The sequence below is a fragment of the Mus musculus genome, chromosome 15 (genome assembly GCF_000001635.26).
Source record: "Mus musculus strain C57BL/6J chromosome 15, GRCm38.p6 C57BL/6J".
Lineage (NCBI taxonomy): Eukaryota > Metazoa > Chordata > Mammalia > Rodentia > Muridae > Mus > Mus musculus.
In genome coordinates, this window is record NC_000081.6 from 46,606,318 (window position 1) to 46,622,491 (window position 16,174).

The window sequence follows — 16,174 nt, forward strand, 5'->3', positions numbered from 1 at the left end:
ATTCCACTTCTAAGGGAGGTTGTAGGCTTTTCTTGCATGGACCTGAATTGGGCTATCTAGCTCTTTCTAGTATACTTTTCAACTTTTCTTTGAAACTGTGCTGTGCTGAGAAGCCACAGCTACTGTGTCCTCAGGCACAGGTCCAAGAAAGAGCAGTGCAGCTCAGGCATCCACTAGTTAGACTAGCTCAGGAGTCTCCTCTTGTTCTTTCTTTCTTTTTTTTTTCCATTTTTTATTTGGTATTTAGCTCATTTACATTTCCAATGCTATACCAAAAGTCCCCCATATCCACCCACCCCCACTCCCCTACCCACCCACTCCCCCTTTTTGGCCCTGGCGTTCCCCTGTACTGGGGCATATAAAGTTTGCGTGTCCAATGGGCCTCTTTTTCCAGTGATGGCCAACTAGGCCATCTTTTGATACATATGCAGCTAGAGTCAAGAGCTCCGGGGTACTGGTTAGTTCATAATGTTGTTCCACCTATAGGGTTGCAGATCCCTTTAGCTCCTTGGGTTCTTTCTCTAGCTCCTCCATTGGGAGCCCTGTGATCCATCCATTAGCTGACTGTGAGCATCCACTTCTGTGTTTGCTAGGCCCCGGCATAGTCTCACAAGAGACAGCTACATCTGGGTCCTTTCGATAAAATCTTGCTAGTGTATGCAATGGTGTCAGCGTTTGGATGCTGATTATGGGGTGGATCCCTGGATATGGCAGTCTCTACAGGGTCCATCCTTTCATCTCAGCTCCAAACTTTTTCTCTGTAACTCCTTCCATGGGTGTTTTGTTCCCAATTCTAAGGAGGGGCACATAGTACTACCCGAGGATCCAGCAATACCTCTCCTGGGCATATATCCAGAAGATGCCCCAACTGGTAAGAAGGACACATGCTCCACTATGTTCATAGCAGCCTTATTTATAATAGCCAGAAGCTGGAAAGAACCCAGATGCCCCTCAACAGAGGAATGGATACAGAAAATGTGGTACATCTACACAATGGAGTACTACTCAGTTATTAAAAAGAATGAATTTATGAAATTCCTAGCCAAATGGATGGACCTGGAGGGCATCATCCTGAGTGAGGTAACACATTCACAAAGGAACTCACACAATATATACTCACTGATAAGTGGATATTAGCCCCAAACCTAGGATACCCAAGATATAAGATACAATTTGCTAAACACATGAAACTCAAGAAGAATGAAGACTGAAGTATGGACACTCTTGTTCTTTCTTAAAGAGATCTAGACCCCCAGCCAGTTAGGAAACTGTTCTGGGAAGTGTTTGTTTCCCACATTCAATATGAAATATTTTTTTCTCAGGCTCTAAGCTTGGATTCTAAGAGCAAGTATGTCGGGGCCATGTATAACTGAGGGATTCTTCACAAATGTCCCAGTTCCCAAAGTAACAACTCTGAGACTTAATTATTCATGAATAAATGCCTAGGTCATAAACTTGGGCTTATTCTTAGGCTAGTTTGTAATTTAATTAAGCCATTTTTCTATTCTAATAATTGCCACATGTCTGGTTACCTTTATTTTTCGCATGCATCTGTCTCCTCAGTGACTGGGCAAATCTAATCGCACACCTGATTTTTTTCCCAGGGTTCTCTCCATACCAGTTATTTCCTGCCTCAACTCATTGGCCAATCAGCTTTTTATTTACAGGTGATACTACCATAAAGTTCACAAGATATTCTTTCTACCTTCTAGTAAATCATGTGTAAAATGGTGAATCTACTGGGATTATATATATATATATATATATATTTATGTTGGAAAGCAAGGAATCATCTCATCACATCTCTAAAATTTTCAGCTTCTTCACTCCTTTCCCTAATTCAACCATATGGGTCTCCAACTTCAAACCAATAATTGTAAGTATCTGCATCTGTCTCAATTAGCTACTGGTAGGACTTCCCAGAAGATAGCCATGTGGGACTTCCATCAGTAAGCACATCAGTAGTAGTGTCAGGCCTTGGAGTGTCCCCATTAGATTGATCCCAAGTTTGGTCAGCTATTGAAAGAGACTGCCTTTCTTCAGTCTCTTTTCCATTTTTCTCCCTGCAGTTCTCTTAGACAAGAACACTTCTGGGTCAGAATTTTTTGACTGTGGTTTAGTAACCTTGTCCCTTTGCTTGAGGTCCTTTCTATCTATGGGAGGGAGGATCTTTGAGATTCCTCTCCCCAGTATTGGGTATTTTGGCTTAGATCACCATCATTGAGTCCTGAGAGTTCCTCACCTCCTGAGTCTCTAATATTTTCTAGAGGGTGCTCCCTCCTTCCCTGCAAGGCTGCATATTTCCTTCATCCTCCTGGCCCTCTGGGCTTCTCTCTTGCCCCTCCCCCATACCTGACCCTGTTCTCCTTTTCCCCTCCCGTCTCCCACCCAGGATTCTTCATCCTTCTGCCTCCTATGATTATTTTCTTTCCCCTTCTAAGTTGAATTGAAGCTCCCTAATGTGGGCCTTTCTGTTTGTTACACTTCTGAAGGTCTGTGGGTTGTATCCTAGGTTTTCTATTCTTTTTGTCTAATACCCACTTTTCAGTGAGTGCATGCCATACATGTCCTTTTAAGTCTGAGTTACCTCACTCAGGATGGTATTTTCTAGTTCCATCCATTTGCCTGAAAAATTAATGATGTCTTCATTTTTAATAGCTGAGTAGTATTCCTTTGTGTAAATGAATCTCAATTTCTTTATCCATTCTTGATATACTTGGAGTTGAGCTTTTATATATATTTGTATTCTCTTACATACAGAACATCAGGTAGACAAGGGCCATTTATTAAAGGTGTCTCTTTTTTTTCTCATTGTATTTGTGTCCTTATCATATGTAAAGATTGAAGATGGTGTGAGTAAATAAATGTGGTAAACAGTAGAGTGCTGCAGATAGATGCTTTAGCAGTGATTACAGACATGTAGAGCATTAGTAGATTCTACTTGTTCTTTTACTTTTATCCCTGCCCCCCCCCACCTCACAATCATGACAGATGTATGGAAATTAGGAGTTTTCTACACACCACAAAAGTAACAAGTATCACATACAGTGAAATGTTCATTTATTTTTGACATAAAACACTCCCTAATAGATTATCTAGGGTTTAGAATCCTTAGTAGTTTTTGCCACCCTGAATGATCATATAATCCTTTACATTTCCTTTTTCAATATGAAGTTCTTATGTGTAAATGTTAATTGGCTAACAAATTATTTTCATAACATTGTGTAATTAATCTCAAAGTATAGTATTTTTATCACTAAAATGGCATCAAAACATGCCTAATAAGAGAAAGTAGCTTTATTTTCATTTTCTTTTTAAAACTTTAGTGTAAAATTATAACTAATAGGAATATAACACTATAACAATTATATCTATAATTAAATTACTTCAATTTCAATACTACATATTAGAACATGTTTGTTTATAGGTATCACTTATATAAGTCTAAAAATAACTGTGTTATAGAAATAAAACACTAAATAAACTACATCTAAAATTAACATCATATCAATAAATTAAAATGACTTTAAAAATAAAATTGGCTCACAAATAGCAGCTGTTCATAGCAGATGTAGAGACCCAAGCCAAACATTAGGCAGAAGAGAGGAGCTAAAATTGTCATAGTCATAGGGGCCAAGGATAGGGAAAAACAAATGAACAGAAACAAAAGAAAACAAAGTAAAACAACAAGAACAAAACCAAATTAAACAATCTAGGTTCTTAAGGGTTCACAGAGACTGAACCAGTGAATGAACAGTCAGGGAGCTTGCATGGAAGTAACACAGGCCCTTCTCTACTTATGTACAGTTGTGTAGCATGGTCTTCTTGTGAGACTCATAAAAGTTAGAGCAGACACTGTCTCTAATCCTTTTCTTTTACTGGGTTGCCATATCCAACATTAATGCTAGAGGAAATGCCTAGTTTTACTGTACATGATATGCCAAAATTTGTTGGCATTCATGGAATGTCTGCCTTTTTCTGAAGAGAAACTAAAGTGGAGTGACAAGCTGAGGAGAGGGGAGGTAGGGTGAGGAAGTCGCTTGGTTTTGAGGAGGGAGAGTAAATGATCATTGAGATGTAAAAGTAAATGAAAGAAAGTACACATTTTTATATAAAAAGAAATAAAACACTGAAAAACTACATTTAATTTAACATTATATCAATGAGTTAAATTGATTTAAGAAACAAAATTGGCTTTCAAACATAAATTAGGGCTAAAGTAAAATAAAGTAAACTTTAAACAAATGAAATATAATAAAGTGAGATTCAAATGTTATCAAACTACTACAAAATACTATTTATCTAAATTAAATTGGATTAAAATTCATAGGAAATATTTATAGCATGTTCTTTAAGTTACCAGAGCTTCAACTTAGATAAAGAGATTATAATGAAAAGATATAAACATAGGGAATAACTCATATTTTATATAACTATCTTATTATCCATTTTATTTAATTTCCTACTGCTGTGATTAATTAGCAAAATTAAGGCAATTTATAGGAAAAAAATAAAAACAAAAATACTTAATCTGAGCTTACTGTTTCAGAGAGTTAGAGTCCACAATAACAGAGCAAAGTGCTTAGAGCTTATATCTTAAATAACAACAGTAGAGCCAAGAGAGGGAAGGGGAGGGGGAGAGAGAGAGATGAATTGGCATAGAATTTTTGAAACCTTAATGTCTGTCCCCCAGTGACACATCCACATCCCCAGTGACTTCATCCAAAAAGGCCACACCTCCTAATTATTTCCAAATAATTCCCCTAGCTAGGAGGTGGCTATTTAAATACATGATTCGTTGTGATATTATCATTCAAACCACCATATTATTTTCAAAGTGAAATGGAATTTATAGGACATATCAAGGCCTTTCTTATCACTTCACTAATTACTGGACCTTCTCTCTCATGAACTCTTGTTCAATACACTGTGTATTCTATATATGGTTCCTTAAATAGACAAGTACTTGACTGCTAGTCCCTATTTTGTTTTGCTTGTCCTCAATTTTATCTCCTTCAACTCATTGAATAAGTCTATAAAAAGACTCATTTCTCCTGAAAAATCCTTTGATATTCCTGTAAAGATATTTTCCTTTTCTTTTAAGATTTATTTATTTATGTGAATATACTGTCACTATTCAGAGACACCAGAAGAAAGCATCAAATCCCATTACATAATTGTGAGCTACCATGTGGTTGCTGGGAATTGAACTCAGGACCTCTGAAAGAGCAGTCAATGATCTGAACTGCTGAGCCATCTCTCGAGTTGGCAAAAGTATATCTTCTCAATTTCATTGATGTTTTCGTCCTAAGAATATGACAAAATTCCCTGTTGGAAAATTTTCTGTAGGTTTAACTCCTCTGAAGGTGAATTTGAGTAATGACATTTTCCCTCTTAACTGTTTATTTTCAAAAGTTATGTTGTTTTAGTTTGTTATTTTTATGAGGTTGCAAGAAAACAGGTTTCATAGCAGGCTATGAAAGGTAGTTTAAAAAAGTAAGCTTTGGCACAATGTACTCTTACCTAGAGACAGAAAACTCATAAATACAGAGATTTTGTTTTCCTATCCTTCTTCTGCGAAAAAAAAATAGGAAGAAACAAAAGAAATTTTGTTGATTGATTGCCAGTTAACAGTAATAGTTGAAATTTTAATATTTATTTAAAATATGTATAGTACAATAAAACTCCCACGAATCAGTACATAATTAGACCAAATTAATTAACTAATAGCTTACAAATTTAGTCTGCTAATTTATGAATTATGAAAATATTAGTATCTGCCCTTGTCTGTATTATGAAGTCACTGAAGACAGGCATCTTGCTTTCTTTATATTCATTAATCTCAGTGCTGGACTCAATTAATGCTACTGTGAACAAAGAAATGCCAGCTAGAAAATCTCATGCTAAATTGTCATTAGTTTAATTAATTTACTATAGAATAAATATTTTAGGTTTTTTTCAAAGCCTTTCTTTAAATACAAAATAAGCTCAAATCAAGTGACTATACTGGCAGCACATTTGGAAACTCAAAAATGCCAAAGGCTCTTTCATCATTTAGTATAGAGTTCTGTGAAAAGAGGAGGAAGGCCTGTTCTGATATATCTCTGATCAGAAGCCAAGGTTTTTCTGAATGGATTGTTCATGGACCAGTATAAGACAAATATTCATGCTTCAGTAAGCATTTTCTCATTGCACAAATCCTCTTCCAGCCATTACTGTTCATGTATTATGCACAGTTGTTGTAATGGGAGTTGACTGAAGCACTAAAATAAAGAAACCAGCTGACTAGCAATGAAGTAGCAAGTCAACTGCAGAAATAAAAACTAATACTAAAAATAACAACCATGAAACAATAAATGTAAATTTCCAAACATTATTGTAATGCAACATCTAATGTAGTACAGCTATATTCCTCCTGTATGATAGTCAAATAAATACCATATTTTACTTTGAAAACATAAAAATTTTTCCACATTGAGAGGCAGTCTCCTTTTCTAAAGGAAAAGACAGGATCATAAGATCTAATTTTTATGCTTAAGATCTTGCCAATGATAATATCTCATAATGTATCCTTTAATAAATGATAGTACTGCTAAATAAAACTGAATCATGCAATATTATATTCTTTCATTTGTCATTCAAATTATAATTTTTAATATAATCTAATATTCTAAAATGTTCTAAAATTTTAAATATTAACATATATTCATGTGTACTTCAGTTGAAGCTTCTGAAAAAACTATAAAATAACACTATCATAGTTCACTTAAAGTAGTTAATTTTATATTTCCTAGTTATTCTCCTTGATAAAATAATGTCTAAAATGATTCGTGAATTAAATTTATATTATATGTGGATAAAAATATTTACCATTTCATTAACTTCAGACAATTTTACTTAAATTTGAACTTTTCATCTATTAGTAAACTATTGGATAGAACTCTCATTAAGAGAACAGTAATGCCAATAAAAATACACTTTAGTTAAAAACAAATAATTCCATCTGTAACCCTATCTTTATTTCTTCCCTGAATTACAATAAACTCAAATTAACAATGAGTTGCAAATAACTGGAGGAGTTTTTGGAAAAAGTCCTTATGTTTTCAAGTAAACAAATATATCCCGATTCATGTAGATAAATTGGATGATCAACAAAAGAACATAATTATACACAATTTATGATTATCACAATGTAGATATTTGTACATTTTAGAATTCAGAAGAAACTTTTTTGAGCAAGCAACAGTCTAAGAGACAGGAAACATAATAGGAGTAGAGGAGCAGTGAGGGAATAGCGGGTGCATACTTGCATTTAGTATAACAGGTGAAGTTTAGCAAAATTTCATTCCCTTAACAGTTGCAACAGTATAAGATATTCGCCTGAGTAAAAAAATATTGAAGTCAGAATTTGTAGGGGGCAATTCTGATATAAGGTCATGTTCCCCAAATGATTTTTCCCCCAAAACGAATTATTACAGAGTTAAAAACACTACCAAATCATTTGTTCACATTTTCCTGAGTCAGCAATGCTGAGGCTTATAGCAAAGTAAGTTGAGAGATATTTGACTATGAAGGTAGTAAGCAGAAGTTAGAAAACATAGTTGTCCTTTAGAAATCTTGTCATAGGAGAGCATATACCCTCTATTGCTCTCCTGCAGAAGGTATATAATGTTAACTTTTAACATTTAGGTCAGAGAGATGAAGAAGTAGATTAGTATTTATGTTGATTTTACTCGATATTAGAATGTCTACTCCAGCTTGATTCTTCAGACTGTTAGCTTGGAAATCTGTTTCCCAGCCTTTTACTCTGAGGTAGTTTTTGTCCCTGAGGTGGGTTTCCTGCATGCAGCAAAATGTTGGGTCCTGTTTATGTAGCCAGTCTCTTAGTCTATGTCTTTTTTTGTGAATTGAGTCCATTGATATTAAGAGATATTAAGGAAAAGACATTGTTGCTTCCTGTTACTTTTGTTGTTAGAGTTGGGATTCCATTCTTGCAGCTATCTTCTTTTGGTTCTTATTGCTTTTTGTAGGGCATATTTTCCCTCCTTGTGTTGGAGTTTTCCCTTTATTATCCTTTGAAGGGATGGATTCCTCGAAAACTATTGTGTGAATTTGGTTTTATCATTGAATATCTTGTTTTCTCCATCTATGGTAATTGAAAGTTTGGCTGGGTATAGTAGCCTGGGCTGGCATTTGTGCTCTCTTAAGGTCTGTATAACATCTTTCCAGTATCTTCTGGCTTTCATAGTCTCTGGGGAGAATTCTGGTATAATTCTAATAGGTCTGCATTTACATGTTACTAGACCTTTTCCCCTTATTGCTTTTAATATTCTATCTTTATTTAGTGCATTTGTTGTTCTGATTAATTTCTTTTCTGGTCCAGTCTATTTGGAGTTCTATAGGCTTCTTATAGTTCACGGGCATCACTTTTTTAGGTTAGGGAAGGTTTCTTCTATAATTTTGTTGAAGATATTAATGGTCCTTGAAATTGAAAATCTTCACTCTCATCTATACCTATTATCCTAAGATTTGGTCTTTTCATTGTGTCCTGGATTTCGTAGATATTTTGAGTTAAGGTCTTTTTGCATTTTGCATTTTCTTTGATTGTTGTGTCCATATTTTTTATGGAATCTTCTCCACCTGAGATTATCTCTCCCATCTCTTGTACTCTGTTGCTGATGCTCACATCTATGGTTACTGATTTCTTTGCTAGGATTTCTATCTCCAGAGTTGTCTCCCTTTGGATTTTCTTTATTGTTTCTACCTCCATTTTTAGATCTTGGATGGTTTTGTTCAATTCTATCACCTGTTTGGTTTTGTTTTCCTGTAATTCTTTAAGGGATTTTTGTGTTTCCTCTTTATGGTCTTCTACCTTTTTAGCAGTGTTCTCCTGTACTTCTTTAAGTGACTTATTAATACCCTTCTTAAAATCCCCTACCAGCATCATGAAATATGATTTTCAATTCGAATCTTGCTTTTTGGGTTTGTTGGAGTATCCAGGAATCATTGTGGTGGGAGTGCTGGGTTCTGAATGTGTTGAGTGGTCTTGGTTTCTGTTAGTAAGATTCTTATGTTTGCCTTTTGCCAACTGGTAATCTCTGGTGTTAGTTGTTATAGCTGTCTCTGGCTGGAGTTTGTTTTTCTATGATTCTGTTAGCCTCTGTTAGCACTCCTGTGAGTCCAACTCTTTCCTGAGACCCTGTGGTCAAAGCTCTCTCTGAAGGCATCTCTCCTATTGTAGGGAAGGTGACTAGAGGTCTGTGTCTCAGCTCTGCCTCTTGGCTGAGGATGAAGGTCCAAAGAGTCCCTGTCCAAGTAGCTCTGTTGCTTCTGTGGCCCGCATGCTCTCCTGCTTGGACTGGTCTCTGAGAAACTTGGGATAAAAGATGGTGCTCTCACCTGAGACCAGGTGTCAGTGCCCTCTATGGAGGCCGACTTTCCTCAGTGATCCTAAGATCCTGGTTGTACTAGGGTACCTGCGGTTTACCCTACAGTCCTTTGGGGACAGTGGAACCATCTGCCAAGTTTGTATCCAAGGTGGCACTTGGCTGGTGCACACCAGAAAGAAAAACAAACAAACAAACAAACAAACAAACAAACAAAAAACAGATTCTGGTCAGGTAGGTTTCCTGTGTCTCTGTTCCTGCTCGCACAGGCTACTCCCAGTCATTTTGGAACAGATGTTGTGTTCCACTCACCAGTGATCCCAAGATCCTGGTTGTGCTAGGGTGCCTGCTGCGTGGAGAGTCCACTGGTGACCATGGGACCCTCTGCTGAGTTCGTGCCCAAGGTGGCACAGGGCTGGCGCTGACCAGCACTGCCAATTACTTTCTTACCTACTCTCCATTTTCATGATTTCAGTAGTGGATCAAAGAAAAGAAACATTCTGGTTTATGAGTAGGCTACAGTTATCAGCTTACAGATTACTTGCTAGAGTTAGGCCCCAGAGAGTAAGGAGGCCTGGCAGGGTATATGGGGGTGTGAGGACTCCCTCTTGGAGACAGATGAGGAAGAATTAGATGGGTCACTATTGGAGGGGACAGCAGGGGGAATAATGGCTGGACTGTTAAAAAAAAAAGAATAAAGATGAATATTTAAAAAAGAAGGAAAGAGAAAAAAATAGAAAGAGGTTCTTACCAACTCCATATCTGACATAGGGCTAAGATCCTATATATGTAAAGACCTAAAGAAATACAAAATACAATCCCAATAAAAATGAGGAACAGAAATAAACAGAATGCTTAATGAGGAATCTCAGATGACTGAAAGAAAAAAAACATAAAACATCCTTATCTACCAGGGAAATACAAATCAAAATTACTTTGAGATTCAATCTTACTTCTGTTAGAATAGCTAAGATCCATAACATGTGGCAGCTCTTGCTCCAAGTTGCGAGACAGTCAAACAGGGACTTGAGGGGCACCTGGAAGAGAATGGGGGACAAGAGCCACAAAGAACAGACAGCTACTCAAGAGACCTGATCAAGCTGACAAATTTTTATCTTTTCCACACAGGTTATATACTCAGGAGGAGGAAGGGACCTGGAGGGGGATTGCTTTGTTTCTAGGTCATGCACCTGTTCCCAGGAACAGGATATTGACTGGGTTAAGAGTTCAGCAGGAAGATCAGAACAGAATGGGTTATTTGGCACCTATCTACAAGATTTATAGCTATTTGTTCTCTGCTGCCTTCAGGATCTATGTCTATTTGTACTCAGCTGGGCTAGTACTTTCTCCCACAGAGGCCAAGACTCCATACCAGCAAGCACTTAAGGCAGTTAATGTTCAAAACAGGTCACTCCCAATATCTCCCCCATTTGCTTAGTATAGAAAGACCGCAATTTTGATCATTGCTAAGGCAGGGATAGAGGCCTGACCTCCAGTGACTAAAGGGGACCTGGTAAGGGCTCCAGTCCTCCTGGTGTTGTCCAGTGAGGCATGAGGGACATACCCATCTTGATGTCTTTTTCCTGGAGAGGGAATAGTTTGAACATCAACCACTATCCATATGCAGTCAGGCTTGTCCCTCAGCGAACCCAGAAAGATATTTTTAGTTTTAGCTTTATACTCCCTTGCAGTGTTTTGCCTCACAGCACAAGAAAGAACTTAGTTCACCAGTCAGTGGGGGTTCTGGGTGGGCCCTCTCTACTTGGTCCTGGAGTGGAAGTCTCCCTTAATTAGGTTGGGTGGAGATGGGTTTTGAGAACACCATGGAGGGAATATCAACCTATTGTTGAATCTTTTGGTCTTCCATAGCTAATTTATGATAATGTACCTGGAGAGGTTTTGCTGCCAAATCATCTATCTGATATTTCACAAAGTTGGTAAGTCTGTTAAGGGCCCAAGGACCAAAAGAAATAAGCAAAAGCAATCCAACTAATGGTCCCAAAATGGAAGAAAGTAGGAGTGACAACCATGGGGAGGTTGAAAATCAATTTTTATACCAGCTCTCATCTTTCTTTCTTTCTTTCTTTCTTTCTTTCTTTCTTTCTTTCTTTCTTTCTTTCTTTCTTCCTTCCTTTCTTTCTTTCTTTCTTTCTTTCTTTCTTTCTTTCCTTCTTTCTCTCTCTCCTCTCTCTCCTCTCTCTCTCTCTCTCTCTCTCTCTCTCTCTCTCTCTCTCTCTCTCTGTCTTTAAGACTTCTCTGACTTTTCTCATGCTTTCTTTGACTATCCCTGTCTTGTCTACATAAAAGCAGCTTTCTTCCTTAAGAGCTCCACACAGCCCTCCCTGCTGTAAAAAGAGTAAATCAAGTCCCCTGCGAATTTGGATGATGATTTCAGCTAAGGAGGGGAGGGAATCAGAGAGGTTGTTGGTGCCTTGTCAGAGACTCTGGGTGCCTTTATCAATGGTGACACTGAGTTCTTGATCCCTAGACTTGGAGGAAACATTTGAGGAGATGCGAGTCCCTGCACCCACAGCACCAAGGTCTAGGAGGACTGAAATGGTGATGGCAGTTAGGGTCTCTCTTCACTGGTGGACCAGTGAAGGGGAGGAATCAGCAGACTGATCCCACAAATGAAAATACTCTTCTGAATGAGAAGTCAATCAAGGGACCAATTGGACAAGAATGCAAAAATAAGAATTTTTCACAGGAAAAGCACTGGCTGAAAGCTAGGGGGTGAGGTCATCAAGGCAAAGCCACCAAATATCATTTGGGGGAACTAAATACTGGCTACTAATCTCAGGTGCAAGGGTAACATTACAAAGATGGGCATATGGTGGAGGAAGTGTATTTGAGTCACTCAGAGTCCCAATTCTGAGACCTGAGAGAGATAAACCATTCCACTCTCTGGGATGCCAGCAGCAATGGTGAGAATTATTTGTAGGGGTACAATGGCCAGGAACAGCAATGCCTTCACATAAAGGTGGTTGGGAATAATAACACAGCCAATAATTATCAACAAGGTTAGGGCAGGTGATATTGAGAACAAGGAAGTTTAGATTCACTAAAGTGAGGATAAAGTTTTTAGTCTGGGGGGGGGGGGTTGGCTATGGGAGCAAAGGAAGTTTTTGAAGTAAAGTTATGAACAATTTCTGTAAAAGATGGAGGGTCAGGTGTTTTGGGTGGCTGCGTTTTTTTTTTTTTTTTTGGAGTGGCTGAATCTGGGAGACTAAAACATGGCTGGAACCAATAAGAACTGGCGATTTGACATGAATGGGTTCTTTGAGATTGATGGTAAAGGGGAGGCCATTATCTGTGCCTGATTGATAAAGGCAGAGGCCCCATGAAAATCTCCACGCCCAATTTTTAAACTTCGAATGATCTTTAAATATAATGGACAGGAGAAGGGAAGAACCTAAGGTGATGCAGTTGGAATTTTTACAGAGAGTATTAGTATTTAAAGAATTCTGAGGGCATGAAAAATTCCAGGAAACAGTAATATAATCCCTAGAGGAGGTAGGATTCCAATAGGCCGCCCCTAAGGTCTCATAACCCCAGCTCGCACGATAAAGATCAGTTTTGCCACTGGTCTTATAATGGAGGGAACAGCCATGGTCGTCCTCTGGACAAAAGTAAAGATCTGTATCTTGAAGTAAGGTTTGCCTGATGGAATTATCGCAGCCAGTTTTAACTGACCAATGAACCCATAATAAAGGAGGGGCTGCTACCAAAACAATGTGGGGCTCAAACCTATGACCCTGAGATTAAGAGTCTCATGCTCTGCCAACTGAGCTAGCGGGTCTGTTTGTAATTAAAACAAGTCGTTTGAGAGTTACTTAAGCCTGCCCTCTGAAGTTTGTCACCAATTGCCAAGCTGATGGCATGGCTTCTTCTGGCACCTGCGCAAAGGCGGACATACTCTAACAGTGACTTAGAATGGTGGTGTTTAAGAATATCTTGGTAGTCTTTTTGTCTTATTGACGGTGTCTTTTGCCTTGCAGAAACTTTGGAGTTTCATTAGGTCCCATTTGTCAATTCTCAATCTTACAGCACAAGCCATTGCTGTTCTGTTCAGGAATTTTTCCCCTGTGCCCATATCTTCAAGGCTTTTCCCCACTTTCTCCTCTATAAGTTTCAGTGTCTCTGGTTTTATGTGAAGTTCCTTGATCCACTTAGATTTGACCTTAGTACAAGGAGATAAGTATGGATCGATTCGCATTCTTCTACACGATAACAACACAGTTGTGCCAGCACCAATTGTTGAAAATGCTGTCTTTCTTCCACTGGATGGTTTTAGCTCCCTTGTCGAAGATCAAGTGACCATAGGTGTGTGGGTTCATTTCTGGGTCTTCAATTCTATCCCATTGGTCTACTTGTCTGTCTCTATACCAGTACCATGCAGTTTTTATCACAATTACTCTGTAGTAAAGCTTTAGGTCAGGCATGGTGATTCCACCAACAGATTGGGAAAGGATCTTTACCTATCCTAAATCAGATAGGAGACTAATATCCAATATATATAAAGAACTCAAGAAGGTGGACTTCAGAAAATCAAATAACCCCATTAAAAAATGGGGCTCAGAACTGAACAAAGAATTCTCACCTGAGGAATACCGAATGGCAGAGAAGCACCTGAAAAAAATGTTCAACATCCTTAATCATCAGGGAAATGCAAATCAAAACAACCCTGAGATTCCACCTCACACCAGTCAGAATGGCTAAGATCAAAAATTCAGGTGACAGCAGATGCTGGCGTGGATGTGGAGAAAGAGGAACACTCCTCCATTGTTGGTGGGATTGCAGGCTTGTACAACCACTCTGGAAATCCGTCTGGCGGTTCCTCAGAAAATTGGACATAGTACTACCGGAGGATCCAGCAATACCTCTCCTGGGCATATATCCAGAAGATGCCCCAACTGGTAAGAAGGACACATGCTCCACTATGTTCATAGCAGCCTTATTTATAATAGCCAGAAGCTGGAAAGAACCCAGATGCCCCTCAACAGAGGAATGGATACAGAAAATGTGGTACATCTACACAATGGAGTACTACTCAGCTATTAAAAAGAATGAATTTATGAAATTCCTAGCCAAATGGATGGACCTGGAGGGCATCATCCTGAGTGAGGTAACACATTCACAAAGGAACTCACACAATATGTACTCACTGATAAGTGGATATTAGCCCCAATCCTAGGATACCCAAGATATAAGATACAATTTGCTAAACACATGAAACTCAAGAAGAATGAAGACTGAAGTGTGGACACTATGCCCCTCCTTAGAATTGGGAACAAAACACCCATGGAAGGAGTTACAAAGACAAAGTTTGGAGCTGAGATGAAAGGATGGACCATGTAGAGACTGCCATATCCAGGGATCCATCCCATAATCAGCATCCAAACGCTGACACCATTTCATATACTAGCAAGATTTTATCGAAAGGACCCAGATGTAGCTGTCTCTTGTGAGACTATGCTGGGGCCTAGCAAACACAGAAGTGGATGCTCACAGTCAGCTAATGGATGGATCACAGGGCTCCCAATGGAGGAGCTAGAGAAAGTACCCAAGGAGCTAAAGGGATCTGCAACCCTATAGGTGGAACAACATTATGAACTAACCAGTACCCCGGAGCTCTTGACTCTAGCTGCATATGTATCAAAAGATGGCCTAGTCGGCCATCACTGGAAAGAGAGGCCCATTGGACACGCGAACTTTATATGCCCCAGTACAGGGGAACGCCAGGGCCAAAAAGGGGGAGTGGGTGGGTAGGGGAGTGGGGGTGGGTGGGTATGGGGGACTTTTGGTATAGCATTGGAAATGTAAATGAGCTAAAAACCTAATAAAAAATGAAAAAAAAAAAAGAATATCTTGGTAAGTAGGATTGGCATTTTCAAAAGCAAGCTGTTTCATAAAGGGGGTTTCAGGCTCTTGGACCCCAAACAAACGCTCAGCCGGCTCCCTGAGGTGGCTAATGAAAGAATTGTTAAGTCTCATCCGGTCCCTGCAGCATCTTAGTGAGTACAGTGGAGGACCTGATTTTGGGGGTAGCTTTTTCCAGGTGGCCAAGCTCACCTGACAAACATGAGCCAGAAGGCCAGAGGAAAAGAGCATTTGAGTCTCCAAGGTGTTATAAGGCGGATCGCCCAAAATCTTCCTTGTGGTGTATGACTTAGTGACTGGTCGCGCTTTTTTTAAAATATTGATTTCTTTTGCTGTCTCTGCAACTTCTGATTTCCATAATACAAAGTCTCTGCCAGTGAGTGCAGCTCAAGCGAGCTGCAAAAATTCTTTAGGCATAAGCCATCCCTCTGTAGAGGATTCAAGGAGTGCCAGATTAAAGGGGGCAGTGGCACTGTAATTAGATACTGCCACTTTAAATTTTTCCAGAATCTTAAAATCTATTTGTTGATACTGATAGCTGGGCAGGGTATCATCAGGTCTGGCCGGAGGTGTTGCAACAACCTCTGTCTCCTGTGAATCATGCTGAAGCTCATCATCTAATTCCTCCTCTTCTTCACTTGCCCTTTGACTTTCCTCCAAGTCCGTTTTTGTGAACAGGGAATCTCTAGGGACTGTGGTTCCACTCCTTAAGGAGAGGGGAAGGGCTAGGACCTTCTTTTTCTGATCTTTTTTAGTTTTCACAGAGACCTGAGCCTGGTGGGGGGGGGGGGGAGCATTAGATCATGCAATTTGGCCTCCAATGACTGGAGAGCTCTAAGCAATTGTACTTGTTCCTTCTCAGTCTCTACCATATGGTACAGGAATGCTACGTCAGCAGTTAACTGAGG